Source organism: Lemur catta, chromosome 6, assembly GCF_020740605.2.
Source record: "Lemur catta isolate mLemCat1 chromosome 6, mLemCat1.pri, whole genome shotgun sequence".
NCBI classification, from domain to species: Eukaryota; Metazoa; Chordata; class Mammalia; order Primates; family Lemuridae; genus Lemur; species Lemur catta.
Genome location: NC_059133.1, coordinates 49,537,407 through 49,556,630, shown reverse-complemented (window position 1 = coordinate 49,556,630; position 19,224 = coordinate 49,537,407).

Below are 19,224 nucleotides of genomic sequence, written 5' to 3'. Positions count from 1 at the left end.
GGCCCCCACCCTGAACTTTTTACAAACTCCCTCAGCTCCATTAAATTATCTATAAACTGAGATTTTTAATCTTCTCACTATCCTTATTCTTCTTCCCTGAATGAGTTCTGGTTTGTCATCTCTTTTTAAAGGGTGAAGCTCAAGGCATGACCTCTTTTCTTGAAGAGTAGTCACGATTCAGTGTGCTATAGGAAAGCTATAAACACTTGTGTACAATCTTGTACCAGAGGTGTCCCCAAAGTGCTAGAAACAGAGAAGTATCAACTCACTCTGCCTAGAGAAGACTAACTTCTGTGAAGACAGAAGTATCCACTATGGGGTAAGATTCAAACTTGGATGATCTAGAAATTTCTGAGTTAGAAGAGAATGACATCAGTCCACATATTTCAATGTACAGACTTTGAAGAAAAAACACATCATGCTACAGAAAAACTGTGAAGCCATGAGGGATGAATGAGATTTTAGGGTTTATGAAAAACTGTGTTGGAAAACAAATTTGGAAAAAAAGATGAGAACAAACTTGCATAGTATAATGAAGCTTGGCAAAATAGCATTTCCATTACATAAAATACTTTATTATTACTGCTATTAAGATCACTAAAATTACTAATTTATTTTCCTCATACTTGCTTCTGCTATCAAGCTATGTTTTATTTAACCTGAATTTAAGCACTTAATTTATTGGATCCAACACATAAGTCATGAGTCAAGCATATTACACTGTTTTTCGTCTCATGATTCTGTCATATATTTTTCTTCCCTCCCCAATTTCCTATACTCATCAGTTTTGTTCATTTTATCATAATATACGGTGGCTAAAACACAGGATTGAAAATTCTGGCCATTATATTTCACATCACTTACAAAAATTAAATCAAAATGGACCATAGACCTAAATGTAAATTTTAAAACTAAAAAATTTTATAAGAACATATAGAAGAAAAATTTTGTGATCTTGGGTTAGGCAAGAGTTTCTGATGATCCCAACAATACCAAAAACATGATCTCTAAATGGAAAAAAATGAGAAATTGGATTTTATCAAAATTAACAATTTTTGCTTTTCATAAAACATACACACAAGCCAAAGGTTGAAAGAATATAATTACAAATCATATATCTGATAAAGGACTTGGATCCAGAATATATAAAGAACATTTGAAGCAGTAATTTAGAAAACATACAACCTAAAAATGCTTTGAAAAGTAGTTTGGCAGCAACTTAAAAAAGTAAACATATAATTTTAACTACCTACCTATTGCACTCCTAACTAGATATCTATCCAAAAGAAATAAAAGTTTATGCTCATACAAAGGTATGTACATAAATATTTATAGCAGCTTTATTTATAACCACCCTAAACTGGAAACCTAGAATAAATAAACAAATTGTGTTATATCCACACAATGAAATATCATTAATTAAAAGAAACAAGCTATTGATATATGAAAATACATGTATCAGGACACGTATGGATGTGTGATCATGGATGAATCCCAAAATAATCACACTGAATGAAAAAAAAACAGACAAAAATAAGAGTATACAGTATTCATTTAATTTAAATAAAATTCTAAAAAATGCAAATTAATCTATAAGTGATAGAAAGCAGATCAGTGGTTGCCTGGGAATGAAAGGGGACCTAGAGAGGCAGGTGGTGGGACTACAAAACAGGCAGAAGTAAACTAATAAGATGATGAATGTGTTCATTATTGTGATTGATGTAAGGGTTTCATGGACAAAAACATATTTCAAAATTATCAAATTGTACACATTAACTATGTGTAATTTATGTGTGCAAATTATATCTAAATAAGGATGCTTTGAAAAAGAACACATCGGTTGATTCTTTCAGTTTGAACGTAGCTTTCAACAGTTTGCTGGGTGATGTGTGTCCTCAATCCCTACACCTTGTCTCTGTATGTCATGGTACTCAGTGATAAAAATAAATTTATGTTTTTCAGCTATTTCTTAAGAAACCAGAAGAGAAGGTTCACAAGAAAGGACGAAAAGCACCTCGTGAAGCCTGGAAAAAAGGACTCTGATAGAAGGCCTGACTAACCAAAAGGAAAAAAAATCACTCAAATAGCACTGGGATGTCTATGACTGTAAATGGCATAGTAACTCTGTGAATACCTCCACTAAAGTATTTATAAATTTTCTGTTAATGTTTGTTTTACTTATCTGTCTGTCTATTTAGACTTGGGTCTTTTCCATCCATTACCTAACATACTCACTGGCACACACCTATACTCAGTAAATGCTGGTTGAATAAATAAAAGAATGAAAACTGGATTAACAGCTTATATGACATAGAATGAAAACCCATTACAGGAGGAACACTAAGAATTACTCACGAAAATATAATTGGGAAGATGGTTGGAAATGATAGCAATGACCTCAGAAAATGCCAGCTACCCTTATTTGAATATCTTTTGTGTTCAGGCCTCTTTACACAAATTACCTCTTACCTTTCAAATGAACATAAAAGATAGGTACTATTATCCTCATTACCAAAATCTGAAAAATCTTGTAATCACAGAGATAAATGACTTGTCTGAGTTAATTCTGCAAGTAAGTGATGGACCCAAAAGTTCTGATGAAGTTAGGGTTTAAAGTCAGGTCTGCTGCATACAAACACCACACTTTTTGTACTACATCTTGCTGGTACCTAGAAAGTGTGTTCAAATTCACAGAACATTAATTATCATGATTTCAATTTGAAATCATAATAAAGTATAGTGAACATTCTTCCTTTTCAATTATTGATCTTGAAGGGATGGAATTGGACTATGTCTTCAGACGAATGTTCCCCATTATTAGGTTGGTGCAAAAGTAATTGAGGTTTGTTCTTGCATACAAGAAGAGAAAACAATACTTCAAAGGGATGATTTTTTTGATTTTTCAGTCAGCTCATAAGGCAACCATTTACTGAGCTTTTCCACCTTTCCAAGTTCCCTCAGATGACTGTAGAATGGTCAACGTTGAGTTCTCCGGCAACTTCTCATGTAGTTGTAAGAGGATCAGCTTCAATGGTTGCTCTCAATTGATCATAGTCAACTTCCAATGGCCAGCCACTGCACTCCTCGTCTTCAAGGCTCTCAATTCCTTTGCAACACTTCTTGAACCACTGCTGCACTGTACATTCCTTAGCACTTCCTGGGCCAAACGTGTTGTTGATGTTGAGAGTTGTCTCTGCTACTTTAGGACCCATTTTGAACTCAAATAAGAAAATTGCTTGAATTTGCTTTTTGTCTAACATCATTTCCATAGTCTAAAATAAATATAAAATAAACAGCAAGTAATAAGTCATTAGCAAAAAAAAAATAAAATGAGAAATGTGCATTAAAATGATGTATAGCATAACCACATTTAAGAATGTATTTTAATATCAAATGTCAGATTTCAACAATGTTAAAACCGCAAGTACTTTTGCACCAACCTTAATGAAAAATCTAGTTCCATGAGGAAATGCTGGGTATATTTCTATCTAAATGGAAGGAAATGGGGACAGTGAGCTCTAGCTTAGGCATTTTATAGGAGTAGTGGAGAACTTCAATTCTTTAGACATTCATCAGAAATTTTATTCAGCTAAAAACATTATCTGATAAGTTGTTGACCTTCCTTACTGAAAATGTCATCTTCTAGAAGATAAAAGAAGTGATGATTAAAACCACAAATGACAAGTGGGAGCACATAAAAGGAGAGAGGAATAGAAGTGATGTCATTAGGGAAGCATATTACCAGCTGCCCAGTCAAGTGAAGAGAATGGATACGTTCCTGATGCAGATTGATATCCAAGCTGGACCTCTCTTAGAACTTCCATTGTGCAATGATTGCATTGTGCTGCTTCCAGTATACCTTTTCTCCCATCGTCACCATCTTTATTCACAGCACACTTCAATGTTATTATCAAGAATAATTAGGAAATTTGAGAAAAAGCGTCAAGGTCGTTATATACAATGTCAACGTTGGCTCTTGACATTTGAAATGGAAGTAATGAATAGGTTTATAATAAGAAATATCCAGCAGGTAAACATAGTTCTGTGTGTCTGGAACACTGAAGAAAGTTAAGGTTGATGAAGGTTTTGAAGCCATATAAAGAGATGCAAATTCAAAGCTTAGGAAGTAAAGGAGGTCTCCAAGAAAAAGAGCATAACAGAGAAAAGTGTAGCAGGCCAGTGATTAAAGCTATTACCCATGGAGGTGGGGGTAATATTACTGAAGGAGGTAGGAGATGTCTAGGTTTTTGCTGAAGTGAGATTTATCAGATTTATATGCCAATTATTAGGTTGGTACAAAAGTAATTGAGGTTTTGGACCATGAATTTTAAATTGTTGTAACTAGGTTCAAACATGTCTTCATTAATTAAAATAGGAACCATTACAATAGACACATTTTTTGCCAATGAGAAATAAGTTTGTTTATTCCATTAGCATAAAAATCTGTGCTTCAGGATTCAACGAACTCCTGGAAAGCATTTTCTGCATCCTGCTGGTTGTGGAAGCATTTTCCCTGCAAAACGTTGTTGAGATGCTTGAAGAAGAGCTGGTCAGTTGGCAAGAGGTCAGGTGAATATGCTGGATGAGGCAAAACTTTGTAGCCCAATTTGTTCAGCTTTTGAAGTGTTGGTTGTGTGCTCAGGCATTGTCGTGGAGAAGAATTGGGCCTTTTCTCTTGACCAATGCCAGCTGCAGGTGTTGCAGTTTTTGGTGCATCTCATCAATTTGCTGAGCGTACTTCTCAGATGTAATGGTTCCGCTGGGATTCAGAAGGCTGTAGTGGATCAGATGGGCAGCAGACCACCAAACAATGACCATGACATTTTTGTGGTGCAAGTTTGGCTTTGGGAAGTGCTTTGAGCTTCTTCTCAGTCCAACCACTGAGCTGGTCATTGCCAGTTGTATAAAATCCACTCTTGTCACACATCACAATCTGATAGAGAAATGGTTCATTGTTGTTACATACAGTGAGAGAAGATGACACTTCAAAATGATGATTTTTTTTTTTTTATTTTAAGTCAGCTCATGAGGCAACCACTAATTGAGCTTTTTCACCTTTCTGATTTGCTTCAAATGCCAAATGACCATAGAGCTCTTCGGCAACTTCTCGGGTAGTTGTAAGAGGATCAATTTCGGTGATTGCTCTCAACTGATCATTGTCAACTTCCGATGGCCACTGCATTCCTCAACTTCAAGGCTCTCATCTCCTTTGCAAAACTCTTTGAACCATTACTGCACTGCACGTTGGCAGTTCCTGGGCCAAATGTGTTGTTGACATTGCAAGTTGTCTCTGCTGCTTTATGACTCATTTTGAACTCAAATAAGAAAATTGCTTGAATTTGTTTTTTGTCTAACATCACTTCCATAGTCTAAAATAAATATAAAATAAACAGCAAGTAATAAGTCATTAGCAAAAAAACATAAAGCAAGAAATGCACATTAAAATGATGTATAACACAACCACATTTATTTAAGAATGTATTCCAATATGAAAGGGAAAATCTCAACAATGCTAAAACCACAATTATTTTTGCACCAGCCTTAACAACATTTATTTTTTAAGTTAAGAATTCAAGTATCCTGTAAGGCAGTAGCTCACTTTGCAATGAAGCCGCTTATAGTGTTACTTTAAATTTTAAGAAAGTTACTTGGAAGCACAGAAACATTACAATTAGGTAAGGGTGATAGAAAGCAAATGCACATATATCCAATTAAAAAGATGCTCTGTGGGCAGTGATACCATCTTGGTTGAATGCCTTGTATATGTTACTCAAAGGAGCTTTGTGGTTCTTTAGAGAAACTCATTTTCTGGCAGAAGTTTGAAAGCATTTCTGGTATTAAAAAAATCAATGAGAGGAAAAAATCAAGAAGGATGTTGGTAAACTCTCATTTAAAAAACCTGTACACTCAACAAAATGTCTCTTAGCAACCCTTCAATGAGACAGGACTTCTTTAATTTGAACTGGAACAGCCTGTGCTTCATATTTCTTAGCCTTGTTGACATACAGGTCACAGATTTACTGTGGGACAAGTTAGAATCACTTACATATTATCCTAAATTTAGATTTGGCCTAGATTTTTTTTTTTCCTGAAATGATGAGAGGTATGGCAATAAAATGAAACTTTGCTGCTTTCATCATTTTCTACTAGCAGAGTTAAGAAAATCATAAAATAAATTGTGCTTAAGGAAACTACTGACCTCATCAAACTCTGCCTTTTTAAAACGATGAAGTCATTTTATCTCCCAACCAGTCCTGCATTGCTTTCTAAGTGACCTTGTGTCATGTCCTCAATAATCTTTCTTAGTAGGCAGGTACAAATACATATAAATGTGAGAATAAACACACATGAAGTGTAATAGTGTTCAGTTTGAATTTTTGGCATCTATTTTAGATGCTCCCCAGCAACCCCCCCCCCCGCAAGTGTTCACTCTAGTCACTGTTGTCACAGAAGAGTACTGAATCAACTTATCGTATATTTATTGAGCACTATAAGGTGCAACATACAGTGGTGCTGGAGGTGAGCCTACCTTCAAAAAAATTTTACAATTGAAAAGGCAAGATATAATTTCACAAAAACTTTAATAACAATTAAATATTAAAAGAGCTCAAACAATAATAGACTGCTAAGAAAAATAAGAGATCACTCTAAATTAGAATGATTGAGTTGATAATGCTTTTAAGATACTACAGAACAATGCAGATGTGATCCACCAAAAGCTACTTAAGGCCAAACAGTTGATTCCCTCCAGTAATATTGTCCTAATAACTCTTTCTTCGGTTCCTGTTTCAGGGACCTCATCTGCCTGTTCTCACCTTCCGTACACAGGCACCTCCACAATTTGCTTCATAATATGCCCCAGCAAACATACCATAATTGACTCCAGCTAACCCTTTCTAACCGTACGTCTTGGATCACATAATAAATTCAGTGAGTAATTCCTATCACTGGATTAAATCCTGAACATACAAGGGCAACAGGAATCGCTAGAAAGGACACCAGAGAGGGGATGTGCCAGTATCTGTCGGGATTTAGCCCTGATGGGACATTTGGTGCACAGACCACCCAGTGTAAATGTGCCGACCATGTAGCGAGTGAGAGGATTGTTCCTCAGAGAAGGGAGTTAGCCAGAAACAAGGAAACACACAAGGACACGAGGCAGACATACACTGCTCATCCTGACCTATTTATCAACAGTTAAAGATCAGGTGTGAAAAAGAATCCCACGTAGGCATTAAGTTCCAGGACTGTTTTGGGATCTGAAGAGAGAGCTGATCAAGAAAAGGGAGAGAACGGGGTTCAGACGTACCTAGGAAGAACAGGAATAGTGTTAGTTACAGCCCAGAGTATCTCAGAAATTCCACCTAAATGGAGGAAGGAAATATTAGAAAAACATCTAGAACTGGCTAGAATATGAGGATAATATAAGAATCTTAATTAGATTACTGAGAAGCACTCATTTATTCAAAAAATATTTATTGAACATCCTCCGTATTCCAGGAATCATTCTAATTTTAGAGATATATCAGTAATCAAAATAACTATAGCTTTACACTATCAACAGAGTTCCAGCAGTGGCAGGCAAACACACACACACAGAGGAACATATATGCACATACATATATTATAACTATATATATGCATGTGTGTATATATGTCATATGGTGGTATATTTAAAAAGAAAAGTCAGAGAAAGGGGATCGAAAGTGGTGGGAAGGGGGATGTAGACGGTAGCAATTTTAAATAACATGGTAAGGAAAGACTCCCTAGAAGGTCCCATTTTAGAAAAGAATTAAATGAATAAAAACTATCTCCTTCCCTTCCTCCTCTGGCCTCCTGAGGAAGAGGAGGAAAACTCATTACATGGTAAGTATTACCATACTTGCATTACTTCACCCAGTATACTCTAATCTTGAATTCAGGATTCAATTTCATACTGAAGATCTTCATAAAGAATAAGGCTAGATGAATTTTGGTCTCCTCATGGAGAAAAGGAATTACTCCTTCCAAACAATATCATGGACATTCTCAGGCATAGAAGAGGTAAAAGATCATCAATAAGCACTCCTGGTTTAGGATGAAAGGGAAAACTCATTCATTTATTCACTCATTCCTATATTTATTAAACACTACCACATACCAGACATTAACAAATTCATGGGATAAAAGAGAAACATACCATCTGTCTTCATGGAGCTTGCAGTCCAGAAGGGTTAATCTATGTGCTGTGATGGACACACACAGGTGAAATACAGGTGCACATCACAGGTCAGCAGAATCTTATAATAGCAAAACTGAGATTTAAAGAAGAGTTAGAAAGAAGGAGAGAACAGGGGGAGATGGTTATTTTATGCTAAAGCAGAACAACCTAACTAAGGTTGATCTTAGAATGTTTAACAAAAGAAAAGACGGCCAAAAGTAGCTACATACTGAACAAATAGAAACGAGTGGTGGGCTATGAGGTCTGACAGGTAAGGTGAGTAGGCAGAAGCAAGATCCCAAAGGGCCCTGTGGGTCACAAAAAGATTTTGGTCTTTATTTTGGGAGAAAACGGAAGCCAGAGAAAGATTGTAAGCAGGAGAATGAAATGCGTTTTAGCAAACTCTCTGATTAACACCTTTGAAGTTTTGCTGTGACAACGAAGTAGAAAATGTATTAGAGCAAGAGTAGATATGGGACATTGGGTAAGGATCTGAGAAGATGACAGTCTAGGCAAGTTCAAACTGTGGAAACAGAAGAAAACAGAAATTAGTGTCTGATTGGATGTGGGCAAAGTGATCTGGGGATAAATCAGGAATTAATTTTAGGTTGATGTTATCAACAACTGGGCAGTTTGAGAAAGCCATATAATGAATGACACAGAATTCACCAGAATTAAAGCAGGTTTGAAGAATTCTAGGAGAGAGGCATAAAGATGTCAAGGAGCTGGATGGAGACAAAACTGACAAGATCTGGGCTTAACAGAGTCTAGTTTCCAGTACAAATTCCACTATTGTTAGCTCCCATCCTCAGCTGAATTTCTACACAACCAAAACAATGATTCTTTTAAACACAAGTAGATCACTTTGCTGCTCTGCTAAAATCCCTTCAATAAATTCCCATCTTCCCACAAGGGCTCCCATAATGTACATTTTCTACTCTCCTTCACAGTCTCTGCAATCACTGCTCCTGTCTCCTGTCCCTCCCCCACTGTGCTCACTTGGTTTTGTTTGTCTTTGTTTTTTGCTTGTTTATTTGTTAGTGTTATTTATTTATTTATTTATTTTGTAGAGACAGAGTCTCCTCTGTTGCCCAGATTGTCTTCAAGCAATCTTCCCACCTCAGCCTCCCACAGTGCTCGGATTACAGGTGTAAGCCATCACACCTGTCCTTTATTTGTCTTTGATTGTGCCAGCTGATTCCTATCTCTACCTGGAAAGATCATCCTGCAGATATCCCCATTGCTTTATGCATGTCTCCACTCAAATCTCACTTTATCCGAGAGGTCCTCCTAACAACCTTACCTAAAATAACACTCATTTTCTCTGTCATTATTCTAGTTCCCTTTTCTTCCCGTCCCTCATCACAACTTGATTAATTATATATTTATATGTTTAGTACAAATATAAGCTCCTTGAGAATAGGGACTTTATTTCCTTCCCTGATGTAACTCCAATGTGTAGAACATAATATGCACTTAATACTTGTCGATTGACTATAGATTTTGTTTAGCTCTTCTGCTCATCAATTTCCTCTTCTCTTACAACTCTGACCTGTCTGGGAGATGGACATGCTTGTAACTTTGACTCAAATGATACAAAAGCAATTTATATAACCAAAACATTTGTACCTCCGTAATATTCTGAAATTTAACAAAAAGAGTATAAGATGAAAAAATAAAATAAAATACTAGTGGAAAATCTTTTAATAAATTTCTACCAATTCAACTTTTCCGATTAACCAATGCCATCCATTCCCTCTATAAAGCCTGATGTTAAGAAAATATTGAACTCTCAGGGCTATTAGACTATTTGTGAGCATTCTTATTTCTTCTACCAGTAAAGCAATAGCACTGGTTTGCAAACTGCTTCTATCAGTTGGATTTGTCAATCTCATTACATAAAGTAATGTATTATTATGTAAATCAATATAATATGAATATGACAGAAAAAAATGGTGGTTTCTGTGAAAACTAATTTGAATAATATAGAAAGACTTGATAAATGGGATTTATATTTAAAAATATTGCTATTGGCTGTTAACTTTAAAAGATTGAGTAAAAAAGTCATAGATATCCAGAATTATTCATTTAGTGTGTTTTCTAAGCATATTTAAGGCCTCGTTCTATTTTAATACGTTCAAACTGGAAATCTTAGATGTTGTCTTGTGGGTGTGGTTTATGCTAAAAGGATGATACTGAATTCCAGTCAGTGAAAAAGAGAAGTCTTGACTCAACATCAAAAGATTGAAAAATGTACATGTATATGTTTGGGGTTAACATAAAATGTTTAGGATATACATGTGTATTTTTAATTCTCCAATTTAGCTGTTTTTTCCCATTAATTAATTGCCAGAATTTACTAAGTAAATGGATTTCTCCTTAACCTAACTCTATAGATTCTCCAAATTCTGCTTTCCCTCTTTTATCTCAGTACAGATAAAAATTAAGTTTCATCTTGTATGTAAGCTGGGATCTCGTTGACTTTACTTCTATGTTCAAAGAGAATTCTAAAGCTTCCAATGAACTTTAGAGTTCATGGACATGGAAAGAAAAATGTAATCTCAGTGCCACACTTTTGCTGTCCTTGACCTAAACTCTTTATGCTTCCCCTGGAAGCCTGATGCCAAGTGCTGTGGTGGCAGTACACAGGGCTTACCCACCCTGATCTGCAACTTCTTGAATCCATCCTTCTTCCACTCAATTTCATTTCATTCCTGGTCTGCATGTCTGTTTCCAAATCTGACCTCCCAATTTGGAGTGGACTTAAGGGTGGATTTTAAGGGCAAATAAAAATTATCAATCTAATATGAATTTGAAGCTGAGAGAGAAAAGAAGGGGGAAAAACACGGCAAAAACATTAAAAGAGGAAATACAAAAATGTACGTCATGAAGGCCAATAAACATGCTATAGGTAGACTATAAATTTGGCTCTAACAAATAAAGATGGAATAAAAATCTAGAAAATTAAAACAAGTCATTTTCTTAGAAGAAGCAAGAACTATTCCTAATAGCAAAACAATCACTGCCAATATCATTCCATCTACTTACCTTGAGTTCTCCAGAGGTGAACGTAACTTCCATGTATGCCTTCCTTCTCTAAATCCCATGGGACTGTATTTGCACCACTCTATTAGGCTCTTTACTTATACTAATTCTTTATTTTAATTATACTGTATATTTGTATCTCCCTAAAAGAGACAAATAGTTCTTTATAATGCAACCTCCACCTGTGTTTGTTCGCTAGAGTTGCCATAGCAAAACACCACAAATTGGATAGTTTGAAACAACAGAAATTTGCTGTCTCATAGTTCTGGAGATCAGAAATCCAAAATCAAGGTTTTAGGAGGGCCATGCCCCTCTGAAGGTGCTAAGGAGGAATATGCTCCAGGCCTCTCTCCTAGCTTGTGGTAGTTCCTCAGTTTATGTCAGCATAACTCCAATCTTCACATGGCATTCTCCCTATGTGTGAGTCTGTATCCAAATTTCCCATTTTTGTAAAGATGCCAGTCATACTGGAGTAGGCTGGGCCCCTAATCCAAGACACAAATTGTATTTGGATTAAGGGCCTTCCCACTCCAGTATGATTTCATCTTAATTTCACTAATTTTATCTACAAGGACCCTATTTCCAAACAAAGTCACATTCTGAGGTGCTAGGGGCCAGGATTTCAACATATGAATTTTGGAAGACACAATTCAACCTATTACAACACCTAACACAGAACTTTGTATGTAATGTAAACTCAGTAAATTAATCAGAGAGAGATTAAGAACTGAATGAGAAAACAGATGAAAGAGTGAATGAAAATATGGATGTCACTAGCATTGCCTTCGCGCACTTCCTAGTTCTGCTAAATTTTGTTAGTCCTATGTCTTATCCTCTCAAGGTCAGGTTCCCTTTGACAACAATCATGAATCTGATAAGCTAACTCTGCTAATATACAAATAGACACCTACAGGTATTTAAGAACCTTACAATGCTAATTTTTATGTCTTGAATTTAACTATATTTTGCAGTAGAATAAGCACATATCACTTTTTATACCAATCATGAACTTCACTCTATATAGGACTATATGATTGTGATTTTGGATAAAGATTATACTGAAATAAACACAATATATTCAAAGAATCCTTTCCAGCATCAAAAAGGACAGCATCAAAGCACTTTTATACCATTATTATCTTAATAAGAAAACAGGTATATCTGTGTGGAAATGACACTCTAATGATATGCTGAAATGCTGAGGTGCCAAGGCAGACATAACTAAATTAAAGTGAAGCTCTGTACGATTATTCATTGAAAATAGAACTCATCATATAGTCAGTTTAAATATATTCAGTGAATTAAAACATTAAGTTATATAGGCATTTATTAATCCACTGGTAATCATAAAACTCTGCTTTGCTTTGTAAGCCATAATGACTAGGTCAGTGTACTATGGCTTCTGTCTTTCTTTTTTTTTTTTTTTCTACTTCTAAGGGCACTTACTCTTTTAATAGTGAAATAGTTCTTACACTGAAGTATGCATTAGCACTGCTTACGTCTTCTTTTAAAAATAATGGGTGATTCACATCAGGAAAGGTTTCTTACAAATGACTCATTCATCTCAGCATGCAGTCCTAATCATAAAAAAATTCAGTGACTTAATATCAGTGATAGCTAAAAGACACACACACACAACTTGCATATGCTTTCTTGACAAATTTTAAAATATTAAAGCAAGACAAGATGATTTGCTTCCTTTTTCTACTATAAAGAAAATAATAAATCTTTTAAAAAATAAGATGGTACAAATAATTTTATCTTTACATATTTGACTGAATTTAGGGAGTCAATAATACAAAGAGATCATGGTAATATATGGATTTCTTCAATGGACTTGCCTACTGTATCTTTTAATTGACAATACAGGTTTTCAGTCTATTTCAATTTTTTAAAAAGATCCTACCTACCCTACACAGGAAACAATTTTATCATACTTCTCCCACATTTCTCCTCCTTTCTCTTTATTTCTATTAATAGCATCACCACTCTCTTAATCAACCAGTATTAAATCTTGAGCTTTATTATTCATCCATTCAATAAATAAACACCCAGTGATTGCCAGCTGAATCTTGCTGGAACTAAGAATCTGGGGATATAAAGGTGAAAAGAAATAATCTTCAAACAAAAAACAGATAACACCATTTCACACCCAAAGTAGAAAAATTTGAAAAGTAAAAAAGTACTAAGTTTCATGGAGGATATGCATCAACAGGAACTGTTCCATACTATGGGGGCAGTATAAATTGATAAAACAACTTTGAAAAAAAATTTGGCCTTGTTTATCCAAAAAGTTGAAGCTGTGGATAGCTTATGCAAAGCAATTCCACTTTAGGCATATACCCTGAAGAAACTCATGCAGGTACACAGCTGTGGTGCTAACAACCCATAAAGCCCAGTACATGTCCCGGAAGGATATCCCATGGGATGGTGGTCAGACACGAGTATTTAAGTGTTATTGATTGTTGTTGTTACCATTATTTCTTGCATATTTTTGTAGCAATTTAATTGTAAAAAGCAAAAGGATAAAGAAGCTCTGATGCTTCTAATAATCAATAAAATCTACAGAAAAAAAACTATTAGTATAAAAAATAATTAAGAAAATTCTATAGTTGCACAAGGAGAATTTGTAAGGGGGACTATAATACTGAGGAATTCACTCAGAACCCAGTTCAGAAAAAACCTACATCAATTTTATAATACCATCCTATACAGAGTTTATAAATTATTCAGAAGATTTGGAATTTAAATGTAGTTTTCAGAGCTCCAATTTCTATCTTAAGATCAATTCTTCTCTGTCTTTGATTCTATCTTCAGGAGGATGTATCCACAGACCTCTGGAACCAACTGTCTGCAATCTGACACAGGCTCAGGCATTTAGTTAATGTGTGACTTTGTATAATGAATTAACTAATTCCTCTATGCCTGTTGGTTCAATGTGTAAAATTAGGATAGTAATAGTACCTTCTTAGTATTTCATTAAGATTAAATCATATAATATATGTAAAGTGTTTAAAACAGTATCTGAAATAAAGAATTTCCCTCTTTCTTTTTTCAATCTCTATATCATTTTGGGTAGTTTCCATTGTTATGTCTCCAAATTTACTAATCTTTTCTTCTGCAATGTCTAATTGCTACTAATTCCCTCCAGTGCATTTTTTATTTTAGACATTATAGTTTTCATCTCTAGAAGTTTGATATTGGTTTGTTATATCTTATATGTCTCTATTTAACATAATTCTCTTTCCTCTGCCCTTCTTGAACATGTGAAGTATAGAATAAAACCCTGTTAATGTCTGTATTTGTCAATGTTATAATCAGTGTCATTTCTGAGTCTGTTTCAATGATTAATTATTCTCCTCATTATGCATTTTATTTTCCTGCTCCTTTTTTTGCCTGGTAATATTTGATTGAGTTTTCCCTTCTTAGATCTGGAATTTTTGTATTTATATAAATATTCTAAAGCTATTTCCAAGGACAAAGCTATGTTACATAAAAATAATTTCATCCTTTCTAGGCTTGATTTTCAAACAAAATGAAACAAAACAACTTTTATTAGGTAAACTAGAGAAGCCTTTGGTCTAGGGTTAATTTTACCCCACTACTGAAGCAATACCATTCTAACTATTCTACACAATGCACCTTGAATTTTAAAATTTTACACTCTGGCTGGCATTAACAAAAACTATTCCTTTCTGGCTCTATGTGAGCAACAGGGTTTGTTCCCTCTGCTCCTTTCAAATAGTTCTCTCTCTGGCCTTGAGTGATTTCCTCATATGAAAGGGCAAATCAGTGCTCAGCTGAGAACTCTAGGAAGACCTTAGAAGATCTGCAAAGTGAGTGTACTTGGTTTCTTTCCTTTCCTCTCTCTCTGAAACATTGTACTCTGCTCAGTGAATTCTAACTGCCTTGGCCTTCCTGAGCTCTCAGCTTAATCTCCTCAGAGAGACTGGGAGATTGCCAATATCTGAGAGCTATTTAATATATTTTTCCCAATTTTTTAATCATTTCAGGTGGAAGGGTAAATCTGGTCACTGTCCTTCATCTTGGCCAGCCACAAAAGTCATATAAGCTGTTACTAATAAAGACACTTTCCTCTGAAACTTATCTAGCCCTCAGCATGCTACATTGCACAAAGTAAGTGAGGATATGTGTATGTGGGTAGGGGCAACACGAGTACCTTTAGATGAGAAAGCAGGTGTCATTGCTTGCAAGATGCTTTTCAGTCATTTTGTCCAGTGGAGTTTCATGACCCTATACCCACCTAGTCCCAGAAATATTCTCATTTAATGACTCCATGCTTCCAGCCTGACAGACTTGTCAGCCCCTCAAATAGGATGAGTTAATTCTTTAAAACCTGTCTCTCTCTATACACACAAACACACACATACACACACACACACACACACACACACACACACACCCTCTTTTGGTTGTTTCTCTGGAAAACCCTAATACTCCATATGAAAACAAAACTAATCATGTACCATATTCCAAAAAGTTGTTTTGAGAATGGAATAAGATAATGTATTTTAAATTCCTGGCACATAGAAACCGTTCAATAAGTATGAGCCATATATTATAACTATTCCTAACAACAAATCTTCAAAGGTGCTATTCATTTAGTCTATTTTGCACACTGGGAAAATACAGCTCAAAAAGGTTAAGTGACACACCTAGGACTTAGCCAGTAGCAGAGCCTCATGTGACTTCATCTGTTCTTGAACACTCAGAAATGTTGTGATTGCTATTAATTCTCATTTTGACTCCACTCTATTTTTTTAACAATTACAATCTGAAATAATATCATTCTTACTTAAAGCAATAAAAATATAATTCAAATGAGGCCACAATAGCATTGTAATATTGATGAGGGACCCTTTTCTGCTGCCCTCTAGGCTTAAGGCCAGGTAAGTTTTCTGGATATCTAGAGATTTGCACAATATTACACTTCCAAATTCATTACAGTGGCTAAAATTTGAAACACTGACAATAGCAATTGTTGATGAAGATGTGGAGCAACTGCAACACTCATACACTTCTAGTGGGAATATAATTTGACACAAGCATTCTGCAAAGGAATTTCGCAGTTATTTATCAAGGTAAATATACATGTACCATATGAGCCAGCAATTTCACTCCTAAGTATCTACTCAAAACAAATGAAAACTTATGTCCATAAATAAGTTGTATGAAAATGTTCATAGTAATTTTATGCATAATATCCAAAAACTAATAAGATCTCAAATGTCCATCCACATGTGAATATACAATCTGTGATATACTTGTGCAATGGAATACTATTCAGCAATAAAAAAGAAATAATTATTTATACATGCATTAACATGGATGAATTTAAAAATAAATATGCTTAGAGAAAGAAACCAGACGTACAAAAGTACACATACAGTGTATTAGTCTGTTAGGGCTGCCATAACAAAATCATAAACTAGATGATTTAAACAGCAGAAATGTATTTTCTCACTGTTCTAGAGGCTAGAAGTCTAAGATCAAGGTGTCAGGAAGTTTTGTTTTTCCTGAGGCTTCTCTCTTCATCTTGCAGATAGCCACCTTCTTGCTGTGTCCTCACATGTCCTTTTCTGTGCACATGCATCCTTTTTGTCTCTCTTCATATAGGGACACCAGTCATGTTGGATTAGGGCCCCACCCTATGTGCTCATTTAACCTTAATTACCTCCGTAAAGGACTTATCTCCACATACAGTCACATTGGGGGTTAGGGCTTTGACATATGAATTTGGGGTGGGGGGGAAGCAATTCGTTCCATAACAGTATGATTCCATTTCAATGAAGCTCTAAAACAGACAAAACAAATCAACAGTGATAGGACTCAGATCACTGGTAACCTATAGGGTGGAGAGTGTGAGGGCAAAAGGAAACAGGGAACTTCCCGTATCTTAATTTTGACAATGATTAAATGGGCGTATACATTTGTCAAACTTTAAACTATGAACTCAATATGTTTTCCTTTTATTAATGTTAATTATACCTCTGCAAAATTGATTTTAAAGAAATGAAAATGCACTTTGAAAAATTGTCTACAAAGACCACCTCTATTCTGATTGGACACACCACTTAAATATCTTTCACTAAGCATCACTTAAAAATAGACTGTGTCCTCTGGGCCTTTATATTTGCTTTTTCTCTTTGCCAAAAAGCATCTTTCCCTAAATCTCAACATGATTCAGTCACTTTTTTGAGATCTCTGAGGAATGTCGTCTTATGGAAAACACCTTCCATGACACCCTCTCTACCAGTTTACCTCTCTCTGCTCCCTAGCACTCTCTCTTGCCTTGCCTTGCTTGATTTCTCTTTATAGCACTTACTACCACTTGACATACTGTATGTATATTTGTTTATTTTTTTATTGTCTCCTGTTCCTGGCTACTCAAGACAGGGACTTTATTTTGTTCACCTCTCTATTATCATAGCCCAAAACAATCTTTCATGTTAAATATTCAATAAATATTAGCTGACCCGTTGTTAGCAAACAAGAATACAGTGGCAAAATTAGCTAAACTACAGTCAGCAGAGTCTGATACGGTTTCTGCTGCTGCAAGCCTAGCTGAGAGTAATATTGGAGGCAATGGAGTTAAAATTATAGGAGAGTTGAGCAGTGGTCCTTAACCCCAGCTGCAAATTAGAAGTACCTGGAGAGCTTTTAAGTAAAACACTGCTAATATTCGGGCTGCACCACCAGAGAATCTAAAATAATTGGTCTGGAGCTGGGTCGAGGCATTAATTTTTAAAAGCTCCCCGGATTATCTTAATTTGCAGCAAGGGATGAGAATCACTGATATAGAAGAATAATTCACCCGTTATTTGTCTTTTGTTAAGGCATCTCTTCAATATCCTCATAAGCCAAAAACTATGGCCACTTTCCTGGCTTCAAAAATTAACCATCCCAAACAAAGAGCAGGGTAGACTTAAGAGTCAAGGCATTTATGTTGACAGCACATGTCTGTGATCGTGTGTATGAATGTGTGTATCTGAGTATGTGTGTGTGATTCTGCAAGCGTGTGTATATGTCTGACACAGAGAGAGAGAGAGAGAGAGAGAGAGAGAGACAATGTGTACCTGACCTAAGTATTTAAAACATGCTTTTGGGCTTGTTCAGAAGACTCGCAGTTAAATAATTTAATAATTTATCCAAGTGCCATGAGATTTGTTTGATTTCTGTGTAAGTATTGTAAGAAATAGACTTCTTGCCAACAGCCCCTTCTTTTTCAGCTAGGACTCCAAGATCAAGTGCCAGCTATGGGGTGGCATCAAGTCTAGGCTATAGGTTGCAGAGTGGACAAGAATGTTTCTGAGATAATCTTCTGAGGAAAAAAGCAACTGAAGAGTTGAAAACAAATTTCAATCTGAAGCTGGGCTGAGAAATCAAAACCAGGCTTAACATGCTAAAATAAGATAGTGAAGGGATAGTCAGTAAGACAGCACATGGTTTGAAAAGGAAGATGAACTGAAGCTAGAGAGATTCCCTGAGTGCTACAACGTAGGCAACCTCATGTCTGTGGCTTCACTTGTATATGGAGGTGACCTACTATCATCATCCCCACATTTTACTCAGCCAGTTTACAAAGCTTTGAAACTAAAGCATAGCAGTGAAAGGAGAAAAACTAAACAAAACCAAAAAAGTCACCTAATTAGTTTATTTACTGCCACATATGTTTGGGATTAATTTTTATTCCACTAAGCAGACTATTTTAGCTTGACTTTACTCTTTGGTTTTTATTTAGAATCAACCTAGATCCTTGAACATTACAAAGCCACACTAAAATGAACTAAAAAAAAGCTGGTCATTTATATTTTATCAAAATAATTTTAAAATTAAGTAGGCAATGACTGTAAATTAGAAATCATTTTTAATATAGTTACATATAAAAAACTTTCATTTTTAAAGTGTGTGTGTGTATATATACATATGTATATATATGTCAGAGAGTAGTTTTTCAC